The sequence below is a fragment of the Sapajus apella genome, unplaced genomic scaffold (assembly GCF_009761245.1).
Source record: "Sapajus apella isolate SASKATOON/1434 unplaced genomic scaffold, GSC_monkey_1.0 scaffold48, whole genome shotgun sequence".
Lineage (NCBI taxonomy): Eukaryota > Metazoa > Chordata > Mammalia > Primates > Cebidae > Sapajus > Sapajus apella.
Window position 1 is genome coordinate 12,819,262 of NW_022436988.1, and position 15,623 is coordinate 12,834,884.

Consider the following 15,623-nt stretch of genomic DNA (forward strand, 5'->3'; position numbering starts at 1 on the left):
GGAGCAGCAAGCATGTAGGGAGCAGCCTCTTAAGGTGGCACAGAGCAGTGGCATCCCAGGCCTGGCACCTGAAACTATTCTTTCCTCTTAGGCCTCTGGTCCTGTGTTGGGAATAACTATCCTGATGTCTTCTGAAATGCCTTCCAGACCTTTTTTTCCATTTTCTTGACTACTAGCCCTTGGCTCCCATTCAGTCATGCTAATCCCTCTAGCAAGTAGTTGCTCTGCAGTCTGCTTGTTTTCCTCTCCTGAAAACTCCCTTTCCTTCTTTACCATGTGGTCAGGCTGCAAGTTTTTAAGGCTTTTATGCTCTGCTTCCCTTTTAACTAGAAGTTCCAACTTGAAGTCATGTCTTTGCTCCCATATTTGATCAAGGGCCATTAAAGGCAGTTGTGCCACATATTGAATACTTTTCTTTAGAAATTTCTTCCACCAGATACCCTAGGTCATCATTCTTAAGCTTGACCTTCTGCAAATCCCTGAAGCATAGACACAATACAGTCTAAGTCTTTGCTGTGTCTTAAGAAGAATGACCTTTATTCCCAGTCCCAAGAAACTCCTAACTTCCATCTGAGACCTCCTCAGCCTGGCTTCCACTGTTCATATTTCTGCCACTATTTTGGTCACAACCACTTAAAAAGTCTCTAAGGATTTCCAAACTTACTCTTATCTTCCAGCCTTCTTCTGAGTCTTCCAAACTCTTAAAACATTTGCCTGTTTCCCTGCTTCAAAGCTGCTTCCACACTTTCAGGGGTCTTATAGCAATGCCTCACTCCTCAGTACCAATTTTCTGTTTACTGTTTTCTGTTGCTATAAATTATTTATACTGGATAGTTTATAAAGAAAAGAGGTTTATTTGGCTCATCGTTCTGCAGGCTATACAAGCACGGAAGATTTATCCACTAAGCTTCTGGCGAAACCTCAAGAAGCATTTACTTATGGTGGCAGGGAAAGTGGGGAGGGGGCATCTCCTGTGATGAGAGAGGGAGCAAGAGATAGGAGAGCTCCCAGACTCCTTTTAACAACCAGATCTGATTGCGGACTCATTACCACAGGGAAGGCATCGAGCCATTCATGAGGGAATCTGCCCTCATAATTCAAAGGCATCTCACTAGGGCCCACATCCAACATTAGAGATCACATTTCAACATGAGATTTGGAGGGTACACACATCCAAACCACATCACAAAATACACTATATACTGGATCATGTGAACCAAACACTATATGCAGGATAATAAAACAAATCTTAATAACTTTCAAAGGTTTGAAATCATATGTTGCATTTTTTTTTTTTTGAGATGGAGTCTCCCTTTGTTGTCTAGGCTGGAGTGCAGTGGCATAATCTCTGGTCACTACAACCTCTACCTCCTGGGTTCAAGTGATTCTCCTGCCTCAGTATCCCAAGTAGCTGGGATTACAGGTGCCTGCCACCATGCCTGGCTAATTTTTTTGTATGTTTAGTAGAGACTGGGCTGGTCTTGAGCTCCTGATCTCAAGTGATCTGCCCACCTCGCCCTCCCAAAATGCTGGTATTATAGGTGTCAGGCACCATGCCTGACCAATACATTTCATGTTCTGTGACAATGAAATTAAATTTAAAAGCAATAGTCGTAATAAAATGTCTAAATAGCTGGAAAAATCAACATATTTGATGATTAATTAGCACCCTTCTAAATAACCCATGGATTGAATAAAAAATAGCAAAAGTAATTAGAAAATATCTTGAAAGTAAAGAAGACATATCAAAAATTGAGAGATGCAGCTAAAGCAGAGCTTAGAGTAAAATGCATGTCCTTAAATGCTTACTATCAGTGTTTAAACATTTAATGCTTAAAATCAATGCCTAAGAATTTTAAATGATTAGAATCAATAATCTAACTTCCAGCTTAAGAATCTAGAAAAACAAGAGCCAATACAATAGAAGGTAAATAGAAAAAAGAAAATAATAAATATAAGAATAGACTTCAATTAAATAGAAAACAAAAATGGTAGAAACCTGACTAAGTCAAAAGTTGGCTCTTTGAAAAATGCAATAAAATTAATAAACCTCTAGCTAACCACATACCTATTTTTTTTAATGAGTTTCTAACTGAAAATATTCCCATAAAGAAATTTCCTGGCTCAGGTGGCTTTACTTAGCAATTCTGAATAAAGAACTTTTCTATGTTCATTGCATGAGAAGTTTCAATATTAAAATAGAAATGTTCTACCCAATTGATTCATAGGTTTCAATGCTATCCCAGCCTAAATCCCAACATATTTTTCTGAGAAGTCGATACACTGATTCTAAAATGTATATGGCCATCAGAAGAACCTGGAGGAGCAAATATATATACATTTATAAAGTTCAAAGACTTAAATCACCTGATTTTAACTTGTAACATAAAGCTATAATAACTCAGATAACATAGTATTGATATAAAGACAGACAGTATATATATATATATATATATATATATATACCTATATATATATATGTCTTTATATATATATCATATGATATATATATATTATATATGATATATATATATGATATATATATCATATATATAATATATATATATATGTATCAACAAAACAGAACAGAAAGTACAAAAAATAGATTCATATATGTAAGCAATTGATTTCCTACAAAGGTGTCGAGGAAATTCATCAGAGGAAAAGATGATTTTGTTACAAATTGTGCTGGAACAACTATCTATTTAAAAATTTAAAAAGAACCTCAATTCTTATCACATATCATATACAAAAACAACTCAAAATAGATGATAGGCCAAAATATAAAGAATGAAAACTGTAAAATTTCTAAAACAGTTGTTAAATCTCAGTGTTAAGTGCAGAGGCGTCTGCACTTAAATACAAATTTCCATACTATTCTATAATATTCTCAATATTGAAGCATTCTGTCATGTAATTTAACTTCAAAACATTTCTTATTATTTTCCTTAATTCCTGAACCAATTTTGGGTGTGCTTAGTTTATTTCTCTCTTACATAATGTATTCCTTAGGGTTCAGCTTTTTTGTCTTATTCTAAAAGTGTTTTTCCTGGTGTTCACAGTTCTTCTCAGGTCTCTCTTTCTCCCCATTTGGTGAAAGGCCACCAGACAACTCAGGAATAATTATCAGATTCATTGTGCCTACTGTCAATTGAATATTTTCACCTCAATGTCACATGGACAAATCGAATTCGTTATATCTTAGTTAATCTAAAAAACATCCTCCTTCCTGTCTGCATCTTTTTTGTTTTGCTTAATGGCTTTATATTGCTTAGTTTGTCTAGAAATCTGAGAGGTCTCTAGATTTACTTTTCCCTTTTATCACAACATTCAAGGAGTCATCAAATTATATTGATTTCATCTCCAAGGTTTTATTGAATATTTTCACCTTTCTCATTTCTGCTGAAATTTTAGTTTTCTACCATACCCTGAAACTATATCCTATATGGCCTATTGGGGTCATGTCACCCCATATATATGACCTGATAACACATTCTTTGTGCTGCCACTAGATCTATCTTCTGTCACAATCTGATGCTAACCTACTGGTTAGCCCTATATCAGAACACTTCTCTTTCCTAATACTCCAGCCTTGCAAAACTACACCCTTATCTACTAAATATGCATTTCATTCTCCAACATGGTGTTCTCTCTATTTAAAAAACGTTTTCTTCCCTTCACTATCTACCAAATACCAAATCACCCTTTAGCTCTCTGTTCAAATTTCTCCTTCATAAAATCTTCCTTGCTTCCTTAGACAGACAGATCTACGTTCTTTTCTATGCTCATAGTATCTTTTTGTGAATATTTCTAACAATAGTAATTGTCACATTTATTACTGCTTCTCTATCTCCCTTTTTGATGAAATTTGAGCTTACCTCAGGCATAATCTAAATTTTACTTAATAATTCTTAGCACAATGCTCGCAGCATAATCAGTACTCAAACTATGTTGGATGAATGGATGTAAATGGATGAATTAAGAAACAGAAGTTTTTTTTATTGTCCTTCTAGAGACATTTCTACCTCCAAGTCAAAAACGTTGCTTTGCCATTAACTTTGAAGGTAGTACTCATTGAGATATTTTCATGGATGAAGATCTTTAAATCTTTAGTTATCATGGAAAAGGAAAGATAATTAACATGTATTTTACCTTCTGTAGACATTCCAGTAAGCTAGATGGTTTACCTACATGATCTCATTTAGTCCGCACAGCAGACTTGTAAGATATTGCTAGTTTCAGAGTAGCTAATTGAATTAGTTAGATTAGGTTAGGCTATGAGTAATAGAAAATAGAACGGTGGCTTAAACAATCATCATGGACTTAAGGCCTTTTACTCTTGCTACACTACAATTTTCTTTTTTTTTTAATTGCATTTTAGGTTTTGGGGTACATGTGAAGAACATGCAAGATTGTTTCATAGGTACACACATGGCAGTGTGATTTGCTGCCTTCCTCCCCTTCACCTATATCTGGCATTTCTCTCCATACTGTCTCTCCCCAACTCCCCACCCCCTGCTGTCCCTCCCCTATTTCCCCCCAACAGACCCCAGTGTGTGATGCTCCCCTCCTTGTGTCCATGTGTTCTCATTGTTCAACACCCGCCTATGAGTGAGAACATGTGGTGTTTTATTTTCTGTTCTTGTGTCAGTTTGCTGAGAATGATGGTTTCCAGGTTCATCCATGTGCCTACAAAGGACATGAACTCATCATTTTTGATGGCAGCATAATATTCCATGGTGTATATATGATTTTCTACACCTTGGTCCAAACTGATTGTTCTAGCTCCTGAATGAAGGAGAAAAGAAAGGGAAAAGAACATGCCTCCTCCTTCCAGGAAGTTACACCACTGCTTTCATTTCCGTATTACTGGCTGAACGTTGTTGCTAGTGCACACTAACTGCAAAGGAATCTTGGAAGAGTTGTTTTTATATAAGATATTTATAATTCTAGCTAAAACTCTGGGGATTTGTTTCTAAAGAATAAGGGCAGGCCGGGTGCAGTGGCTCACATCTGTAATCCCAGGACTCTGGGAGGCTGAGGCAGGCAGATCATGAGGTCAGGAGATCACTGAGGCAGGCAGATCACAGGGTTTCCGTGTATTAGCCAGATCACCTGGTTATTTGTATTGTTTTAAAACACTATTTTGAAAAATGCAGATCAAAAAGCTAAATCTGGTTAAAAACTTCCCCAAACCAGGAAATCCCATTAGGCATCAAACACAGAAGGCTTACAAAAACTGTGTTTCATCTCAAGCAAGAGTTTTATGCAATTCCTGCAAGAAAGACCACTTTATTAGTGTAGAAATGAAGAAATGGCAATGTGATCCTAAATGTTAACAGACTCCTTAACATGCCATTAAATAAGGACAAAATGGAACTGGGGGCCAGTGATTTTCTTTTGGTGGTGAGTTACTTAGGATGAGCTGCCTGGGAAGAGTGCAAGAATAGATAATTAACTTTAGGTTGTTTGTATTCTGTCATCTATTGACTTGCTCCCTTTTTGACCTACATGGGAATTGTCCTAACATATTCCATGTAGCATAAAAGACCTTTATGAAGCCAGTCAATGTCCAGACATTATTTTCAACTTTTTCTTGGATTAGGATTAAGACTTCAACCAAGCCTATAGGTTATCACAAACAGTGACAATTCTTAATGAATTGGAGGCAGAATAACATACTCCTGATAGGCCAGGTGTGGTGGCACACACCTGTAATCCCAGCACTTTGGAAAGCCGAGGTGGGTGGATCACCTAAGGTCAGGAGCTCGAAACCTAGCATCAACTTCTTCTCAGTGTTCTTAAAAATGATTGTACACATTAGTTATAGCTATTTTACTGGATTTCAATTCCAGTTACAAAATAAAATATTGTGTAAGAAATTTTTGGTGTCTCTATTCATATATCTTTCTTTATTTTAAAATTTACATATAGTAAAATTCACTCTTTGTAGTATACAGATCCATGGAATTTGATTCGCAATGGTTTCAGCACTCCCAAAATTCCCACACACTCTCCCTTTTCAGCCAACTCGTCCTCCATTCCAAACCCCAGGCAACCATTGATCTGTTCCCTTTCCTCATCATTTTTTGCCATTTCCAGAATGTCATATAAATTGAATCATTCAGTATACATGTAGCTTCTTGGGTCTGTTTTCTTTGTTTTGTTTGTTTGTTTGTTTGTTTTTTGTTTTTTAACTTAGAAGAAAGCATTTGGGATTCATCTCTATTGTTTGGTCAATTAATTTAATTGCATGGATATACCATGGTTCGTTTATCCATTCAACAATTGAAAAACATTGGGATTGTTTCCAGGTTTTATCAATAATGCATATAGTTGCTGCAACTATTCATGTACAGGTTTTTACTAAATTTTCTTTTTTGGGGGGCTGGGGGGGTAAATACCAAACAGTAAAATTGCTGGGTCATAGGTAAATGTATGTTTGATTCTATAAGAAATTGCCAGCCCATTTTCCAAAGTGACTGCACCATTTTGCATTCCCAGGAGCAATTTATGAGAGTTCCTATTGCATCACGTCCTCACCACTCATTAGTATTATCTTTGTTTTTGCCATTATAATAGATGGATAGTAGTTAGGGCATTTATTTAGAATATTCCAAAAAAAATTATTTAGCTGATTCTCAGACACCCTGCAAGATCACCTAGGCTTAGATTCTGAGAAACCATATCTTGAAGGCATATCACAAGTGACTACTTATTGCTCCATACTAATGGTTGTAGCTTTACCCTAAACTATTTTCCAGGATACAGACCTTTAGAAATACTTCCTTATTTTAGTAACAAGTTCAATAAGCATTTAAATGATGATCAAAGTCTAAGATTTGATTCTGTAATAGACAAAACCATCTCTCTGCCCTTTGTCATAGCACTGAACTCAATTCATCGTTTGCAAATGCATCCTTTTTGGTATCAAACCTGCAAACAGCTCATAGAAAAGTCAGGCCATTATTTGGAAAATAAACTCAAAGTTACCATTCTGTTCATAGCTACATTTTCTTAATACATGAAGAGCAACAACAATCAAAATGAGAATGATGAAGACTTTAAGAAAATGGAATACTTTTAAAGTGCCAAACACTATCACAGGGCATTTAGGGCATTTAAATTTCCATCCAACACAGTTCATTTAATATTACCCAGTCAGTGCCATGCGAATTACCCTTCTGTTCTTTTTCTTATTAAAGTGATCTCAATTAAGTCGTTTTCTCCAAACTTTGAACTTTTAAGGCAAAAGAGAAAGATAAAATCTGTGGGTTACTTTGGTAACAAGTTATATTCTTTCTCAATGAATTTTCCATGACATCTGTTTAGGAAAATCTCAGAAGATACCAAAATGAGATAATGATGGGGTTTTATATTTATCAAAGGCAGCCTTACCCCCATGCACAAACACACTAACTCACCATTGCATGAGAGAAGGCTTTTGTGTGCCCAGAGGCACAGTCAGTGAAAGGAAACTGGTTTTAATGAAAAAGACCTCGCTAAATCCTCACCAAAAGCTGGAACCATCTGAGCTTGACCTTTCTGATATTTCTATTAATTTGACTTCCCTTTTGCTTTTGATATACATATGTATCAACATATACACACACACACACACATATATACATACATGTATCTATATGTTTTACACACACACACATTTTTGCCTTGTTCTGCTTTCAGACTGAACTTGAGAACACATTTAAGGAAGTTCAGCAATAAGGTATTTTCAGAGAAGAACGTTTCATGATGCAGAAAAATGCGACTTTCTGGGGTCAGTTGGGGGGAAATAGGGGAGGGACGGTGGGGGTGGGGAACTGGGGAGAGATAGCAAGGGGAGAAATGCCAGATGTAGGTGATGGGGAGGAAGGCAGCAAATCACACTGCCACGTGTGTACCTATGCAATAATTTTGCATGTTCTTCACATGTACCCCAAATCCTAAAATGCAATAAAATAAATAAATGGGGAAAAAAAAAAGAAAAATGCGACTTTATTTTGGATGTTTTATATTTGTTTTCAAGCAGTGCCTGACTCAGGCAGAGGCTTTTACCACCCGTCATAAAGTGCTGAGAGCAATTTAGGTTGAGAATAATGTAACTGGCACTCTGGGAATCGAATAATTTTAATGAGATATAAGTTTTGCTTGCTAGGTTTGTTTAAATGATACTTAATTTATTATTCAATAGAGAAGCTAAAGATCTATAGATCTGTAATCTAAAGAGTGATTATTAAGACATATAATGTTAATTTCTTTCTTTATAACCACCAGAGCAGGAAATCCTTTAATCTTAATTTTAACCATAAATTTTCCGGAAATACAAATAATGCTGGCCACTGGTAATATTTTAAGATGTTTATGCACATATTTCCCTATTTAAGATGAGAATATATCAGAGTCACTTCAGGTTCTAAGTTCGTCTGGCTCTTACTGTGAATAGTGTTCCCTTTTTTTTTTTCTCAATCTCTTCTGCACAATATCAGTTCCCCAGGTGCTGCCCTGTTGTTTCTGTAATTCTCTAAGTGTTTTCATTTGCTCCTTGACCTTCAATGCTCTCCTTCCATGAGCAGCACCAGCACATCTAAATCTATGCCTCAGGCTGTGACATTTAACCTTTAATTCAGTCTTGAATTCCCAATTGCCTAAAGACCTGAAGACCTGAGTGCCTTGCTAGTGCCACAAACACCTCTAAAAATGAATTCTCTACCACCCAACATTAAACCAGTGTCTCCTCCAGATTCGCCTCTTCCTGCTACTGATGCTCCATTGGTCCAGACACTCAGATACCCAAGCTCTTAGCTTTTGGACTCTTCTCTCAACATCTATACCCAGGAAATGTCTATATGCAATTTTGTTTTATTTTGTTTTCCCACAATGTATTTTACTTTCATCTTTTCATCGCCGGGTACTCAATATCATTAAATGATATTTCATACATTAATTAATCCATGTATTAAGTAAAAGTCTCAATTATCAAACATCTTAATGACTACAAGACAAGATTGCCTAAATTATCCTTCCTTCCTTCCTTCCTTCCTTCCTTCCTTCCTTCCTTCCTTCCTTCCTTTCAAGACGGAGTTTCGCTCTTTCGCCCAGGCTGGAGTGCAGTGGGGTGATTGCTGCTCACCGCAATCTACACCTTCCCGTTTCAAGTGATTCTCCTGTCTCAGCCTCCCGAGTAATTGGGATTACAGGTACCTACCACCATGGCCAGCTAATTTTTTCTTTTTAGTAGAGATGGAATTTCACTATGTTGGCTAGGCTGGTCTCGAACTCCTGACCTCATGATCCACCCACCTCAGCCTCCCAAAGTGCTGGGATTATAGGTGTGAGCCACAGTGCCCAGCCCTAAATTCTACTTTAATAGGTTATTTTCCTACCCCCAAACACCAAATAGTTCCATTCAAATAAAGTCTAGAGAGCTCAAAGCCCTGACTACTTTACTCAAGGCTCAATGAAGATTGACCTGCACTTTTTCAAGGCTTGTATTTGGCTACTTCCTTACATGCACCCTACACCCCAGCCAAACTTTTGCTTTCAAATCCCCAGCATGGCATATTTTCAGTGGCCATACCTTTGTCTATAGTCTGTCCATCTACAATTGTTGTCCAACTTATTCACCTATTGAAACCTGATCTTTCCATTTAGAATTTGTGCTCCACTTTAATGTTCATCAGAATAAACAAAAACGATTATTAAAAATTCAGATTTTCCTACCCATCTCAGAATTTTGGTTTAATAAGTCAGGGGAAGGACCCAAGAATCTATATTTTTAACAAGTTCACTTGAGTGATTCTCATGCAGATGGTCATGAGTTCCAAAAATATTTGGAAAACACTGTAAGTACTGAAAATACAGACTGTCTGAAGTTTTTGTAGATGTCACTTGTTAAAAACTATTTCACTTTTTAAGGAATAGATCAATCATCTTTATTAAATCTGAAAAGAAGCGAATTCACTATCAGAGAGCTGCATGAATTAGCATCTTGATTCCATCCCAAATAAATTGACTAATGCCTGTGACACTCTTTTGTAGTCTGTAGAATGGAGTAAAGAATAGTATTCACTTAATAACATTGTTTTAAGCTATGAGGAGCACTTGGCCTGGGCCTGGCACAGAGAAAAAAATGACATATTAGCTATTATTGCATTTCTTAGCATAGATTCCTAGATGCAAAAATAGTTTTATGGCTTTGGATTATAATCCTGTCCTCCCTTTTCAGTTCCTTTCAAGCATCAGGTTTATTTTTGAACATGCCCTTTCTCCTTAGCCAATCATGTAAGTTCCTAAAAAGTGGTGATCATGTTTAGAGAGTGTGCATTAAAGAAAAAACAAAGCTCAATAACTATGTTATTTTATTCTGTGTGTTTTACTCATACCTATCTCTGAATAAAGTAAATGTTCAATAAATATTTCAGATTAGGTTAATGCAGAAGTTTCATATATATTTTGAGCAATTAGTGTAGGCATTAGAGAATCTTAAAACTATATGGATCACAGTAATTATGCATGCAAATCTTTTATTTTTGTATGTTCAGAAGAAGAGAATGAAGCTCAGAGAGGTAAAGTGATCAGTGCTCTACAGTCAATTGGTGGTAGAGCTAGGTTTGGAACACAAGTCTCTAGCCCATGGGTCCAGCACTGTATCTATTGTATCTCTGACACAACTGCTCCCAGAACCTGTGATTTCCACCAAGATTTCAAAAATGGGAATAAAAAATGTGTAGAAGTCCTCTGAACATGTTCATAAAGCAGAACATTCTGTGCATGTGTAATGTTACAAGTAACTAATTGAGTTTTGATAGAGGTAAGTAGGCAAATGCATTTTCTTCACTGAAAATTACATAAAACCAAGTGTACAAAGTACAGCTTAAAAGTAAGAGTGCCTATGTATAGTATCCGAGTTGGGATCTTACCCTTTTAAAACTCCGAGGAGTAGATTTTCAGGCATGACATGCTGTGTCCTACTTTAACAGTAGAACAGGAAGTAGACTAACCGAGAGGAATTCTATGGGTCCCATGAGCTGGCAAACAAACAAACAAAATGACTCTATGTCTAGGAATGGTATTCATACTCCATAGTCCTTGGTCCATCCAAGATATCTTGTGTCTGCAATGTCAAAACTAATAAGAGAAAGGAATGAAGACAAAGTCCAGAAGTCTGGCAGTTGCTTATTTCCTATTGGAAGCCATGATAACTTATGTCTGTGTGATTAAAACAAGTGTTCGAGACATCTCAATGATATCTTATTGATCAGACAGCCACGACCAAATATTGATACCAGGACACAATGAAATAGTCCTATAAACCAGCCACACCAAGATTTCAAAATTATTGGTTTAATCTCATATATTTTCCCAGTTGTCAACATGCAATATTGGATACCCAAATATCTTTTTGGTTATCTTTAAAAATCAAATACTTTACACTTTCTTGAGTGTTTGTTCCATGATCTCACATGTTTTTACTTAGATTTTCCTGATAGAGTGCCTATTTTTTAAAATCGTAGCTTTATCCAATATTCATACTTATTTTATCTTTTTCCATTATGTTGCAGTAACTCTCCTTTAGTATTGTAATCTTCGTTTCTGCATTGTGGCTTTTTCTACCACAGATGTATATTAAGACATAACTAAATTCAGAAATTAACTCTGAGATCCTATTGCAAATGTACCCATCTTGCTGCTTTTGACCCCACACATATCTTTTGGCTAAGAGTAAGAGAGAAAGAAGAAAACTAATGCTCTTATTCATTCCAGAATAAACAATATGTATCATCCCAGACCTGTGGGAACCATTTCCAGGAAATATGGATCATAACATTGGCTCTCGTTACCAGAACTGTGCAAGGCAAAGGAAGCCTCTCAAAACACATTGAATTATCGAATGGGGAAAAAGGTCACATTTACTGGCAAAGACTCATTCTTTTCTTCATTCATTCAACAACCGTGTTTTGATCATCCTTATGAACAAACTGCTGTGCTTATAGAACATTACCTCTTTGGATGGCATATCTGTCAGTGTCCCAGCAAGAAAAAAAAAAGCCATATTCAACGGACTTGAGGAAGATTTAATAAAGAAACTATTAGCAAAATTATGGGAAGAGTTCACAGAAATCAAAAAACAGAGGCAAAAACTAAAACACAGTGGTAGCCTAGGGCTAGAAATACCCAAATTGTTGTTATCCCTAGACCTAAACACACAAGGGAAGAGAGATGTTACTGGATCCTGGCAGGAGAGACTCCTGTAGAGAAACTGCCATAAAAAGAGGATAAAGCTCAGGAGAGGAACACAGGCAGCCTCAGTTGATCCTACAGAAAGGGTGGCGGGGTTAGACAAAGTGACCTCACTCTTCTCTCTTCGACTGTAGGGTCCCATTGGAGACTTAGCGGGGTCTGTACAGATCAGCCTTCCAGGTTGCAGAGTAAGATGGAGAGTAGTAGAATGCACACAGAAGAGCAATCTCAAGATAGCTCACCCAGAGGACAGCACTAACTATGACTAACCCAACTTCACTGAAACTAAAAGAAACCTCATCGTGCTTTAGAGGAGAATAATCTGGGCAAGATACCCAGTTGGGGTAGATAAATAGAATGCTGTGTATGTTTTATATTTTGCAGAGATGTGGCAGATGCCTAAAATCTGTGTTTGATGAATTGAAAAAAAAATTACTCTGATATGTATATGTAGCTTTCAGAGACCTAATAATGAATAGTGGGTGTACAGACTCTAAGGAAGCCCCCATGATCCCTGCCTCCAGATGTTCATGCCTTTGTGAAATCTGCTCCCTTTGAGTGTAGGCAGGATCTGAGACTAGCCTCTAACCAACAAAATTGCAAAGGTAATAAGCTGTCACTCCTGCAATTATGTCATTCATATGATAAAGGTGCTGATGTCCCTCCTTTAATTATATTGCATTATATAAAGATGCCCTGCTAGCAGGCTCATGCTGGAGACTTTCTCTGTTGCTAGCTTTGAAGGAATGACCTGCCTTGTTGTGAAAGGTCTGGAGAGAGAGCCACATGGCAAGGATCTGTGGGCAGCCTCTTGGAGCTCCTAGCTAACAGTCAGCAAAAAAAAGCCCAGAAACCTCAGTCTTACCACCACAAAATGGTAAAATCTGCCCCAACCTGAGTGGGTCTTGTAGTGGATTTATCCCCAGTCAAGCTTTCAGATGAGAATCCAGCTCCAGCCAAGAGGTTTTGTTGTTGTTCTTGTAATTCATTGTGGTTTTGTTGTTGTTCTTGTTTTTGTTTTATGGAGACATAGTTGACAAATTAAATTGTAAAAATTTAAAGTGTGCAATGTGATGATCGGATATATAGAGATAGGCCTGTGACATGATTACTACACTCAAGTTAATTAACTATGTTAGGCTGTTCTTACATTTCTGTAAAGAAATAGCTGAGGGCTGGGCATAGTGTCACATAATTGTAATCCAAGCACTTTTGGGTGGCCAAGGTGAGCACATCACTTGAGATCAGGAGTTCAAGACTAGCCTGGCCAACATGGTGAAACCCCATCTCTACTAAAAATATATTTTTTAAAAAATAGCTGAGCATGGTGGTGGGTACCTGTAATCCCAGCTACTCAGGAGGCTGAGGCAGGTTTCACTTGAACCTGGGAGGCGGAGTTTGCAATGAGCTGAGATTATGCCACTGCACTCCAGCTCAGGAAATTGAGTGAGACTGTCTCAACAAAACAAACAAACAAAACAAAAGAAAGAAAGAAGGAAAGAGAGAGAGAGGAAAGAAATAGCTGAGACTTTGTAATTTACAAAGAAAAGAAGTTTAATTGGCTCACAGTTCTGCAGGCTATACAATCATGGCAGCAGCATCTGCTCAGCTTCTGGGGAGGCCTCAGGAAGCTTTTATTCAAGACTGAAGGCAAAGTTGAAACAGGCGTATCGCATGGCCAGAGCAGGAGCAAGAGAGACAGTGCATAGGGGAAGATGCCACACGCTTTCAAACAACCAGATCTCATGAGAAATAAGAACTCACTCACTCACTCACTATCATAAGGACAGCACCAGACACCTCCAAGCACTGAGGATCACAATTCAACATGAGATTTGGTGGGAACATATATTAAAAATAACACATCCATCACCTCACATAGTGTGTGTGTGTGTGTGTGTGTGTGTGTGTGTGTGTGTGTGAAGAACACTTAAGATCTACACTTTTAGCAAATTTTAAGTGTAGGATACAGTATCAACTATAGTTACCATGCTATACATTAGGTCTGTAGAACTTAGTTTATATCGGAAAGTTTGTACTCTGTGACCAACATCTCCTCATTTCCCCCATCCCCATCCCCTGGCAACCACCATTCTACTTTCCATGTCTTTGAGTTTGATTTTTTTTTATATTTAACATATAAGTAAGATCATACGGTATTTCTCTTTCTGTGCTTGACTTATTTCACTAAGCATAATGCCCTCAAGTTTCATCCATGTTGTTGCGAATGGCAGAATTTCCTTTTTTTTTTTTTTTTTTCAATCTGGTAGACATCTTGATTCTTTCCAAAGGACTCAGCTAAGCCACACCTGGACCCCTGACTTGCAGAACCTGTGAGATAATAAATGTGTCTTGCTTTAAGTCAAAAAGTTTGGTAATTTCATTATGTGACAATAGAAAACTAATATAAATGAGCATTTCAGTTTTCCATATTGCATTATTTATTAACCCATTATAATTAATATTCTGTAACATTTCCTAGAACTGGGCCTTGTGGCTCAGGTATTATTTTATTCAATATCTGTGAAGGACTTTACTGCTTACAAATGATTTTCATAAGCATTAAATCAACTGTGCATTGAGGTAAGCCCATGTTATTAGTCTCAGATAAAGGAACAGACTGTGAAGTTTGAATTGACGTACCCAAGGTTAACCACTAAACGGCAACTTTTGGCCTTTGTCCCTTGACCTCTGACCACAGTCCCAGTTTATTCCACTCTGTGCACTGCTTTACTTAATTTAGCCCCAGATAATTAAAACAGCGCTAATGAGCCACACTTTCAGCCCTTAGAAGGACCAGCTATATTCATTTTGCTCCCCATAAAGGCAAAATGCCTTCTCTTTGTCTCAAAAATAGGTGTCTTACTGGCCCCAAGATGAAAAATTTCTGCCAGTAGGAAAATTCCCAGGGAAAATTCAAAGTCTTCTTTGGCTGATCATGGCTCAGCAGCTCATCCTTATCTAAAATCAAGGTTTGAATTGCAGTTAGAAGTGTTACTAGCAGCAGCAGCAAGGACTTAAAGCTATCATTTAGAAATATTTATTGCACAGTCTACCCAGGCTTGTTTATTCCTTAAAATAGCTGAAAATAAAAGGACTTTGGCAAAATACCTTATGATAAAAACTCAGACTCAAAACCTTATTAGAGAGCAGAGCAGATGGCAATATTAGTTAACAGTTTATTCTTTACTTTTTTGGTAAACTGCTCTCTGTTTAAAAAAATATTTGAAAATGATTCAAAAGACCTACAATCTACCTCTTTGTGAACGGCCAATGGTGGAATTCTATCTGTGAGGTCTGTTGTTGGTTTGATCTAAAGGCCAGTGAATGGCAAATAACGCACATGACAGTCTCTTTGGAAAGGGAGCAGAGTATTTTCTATG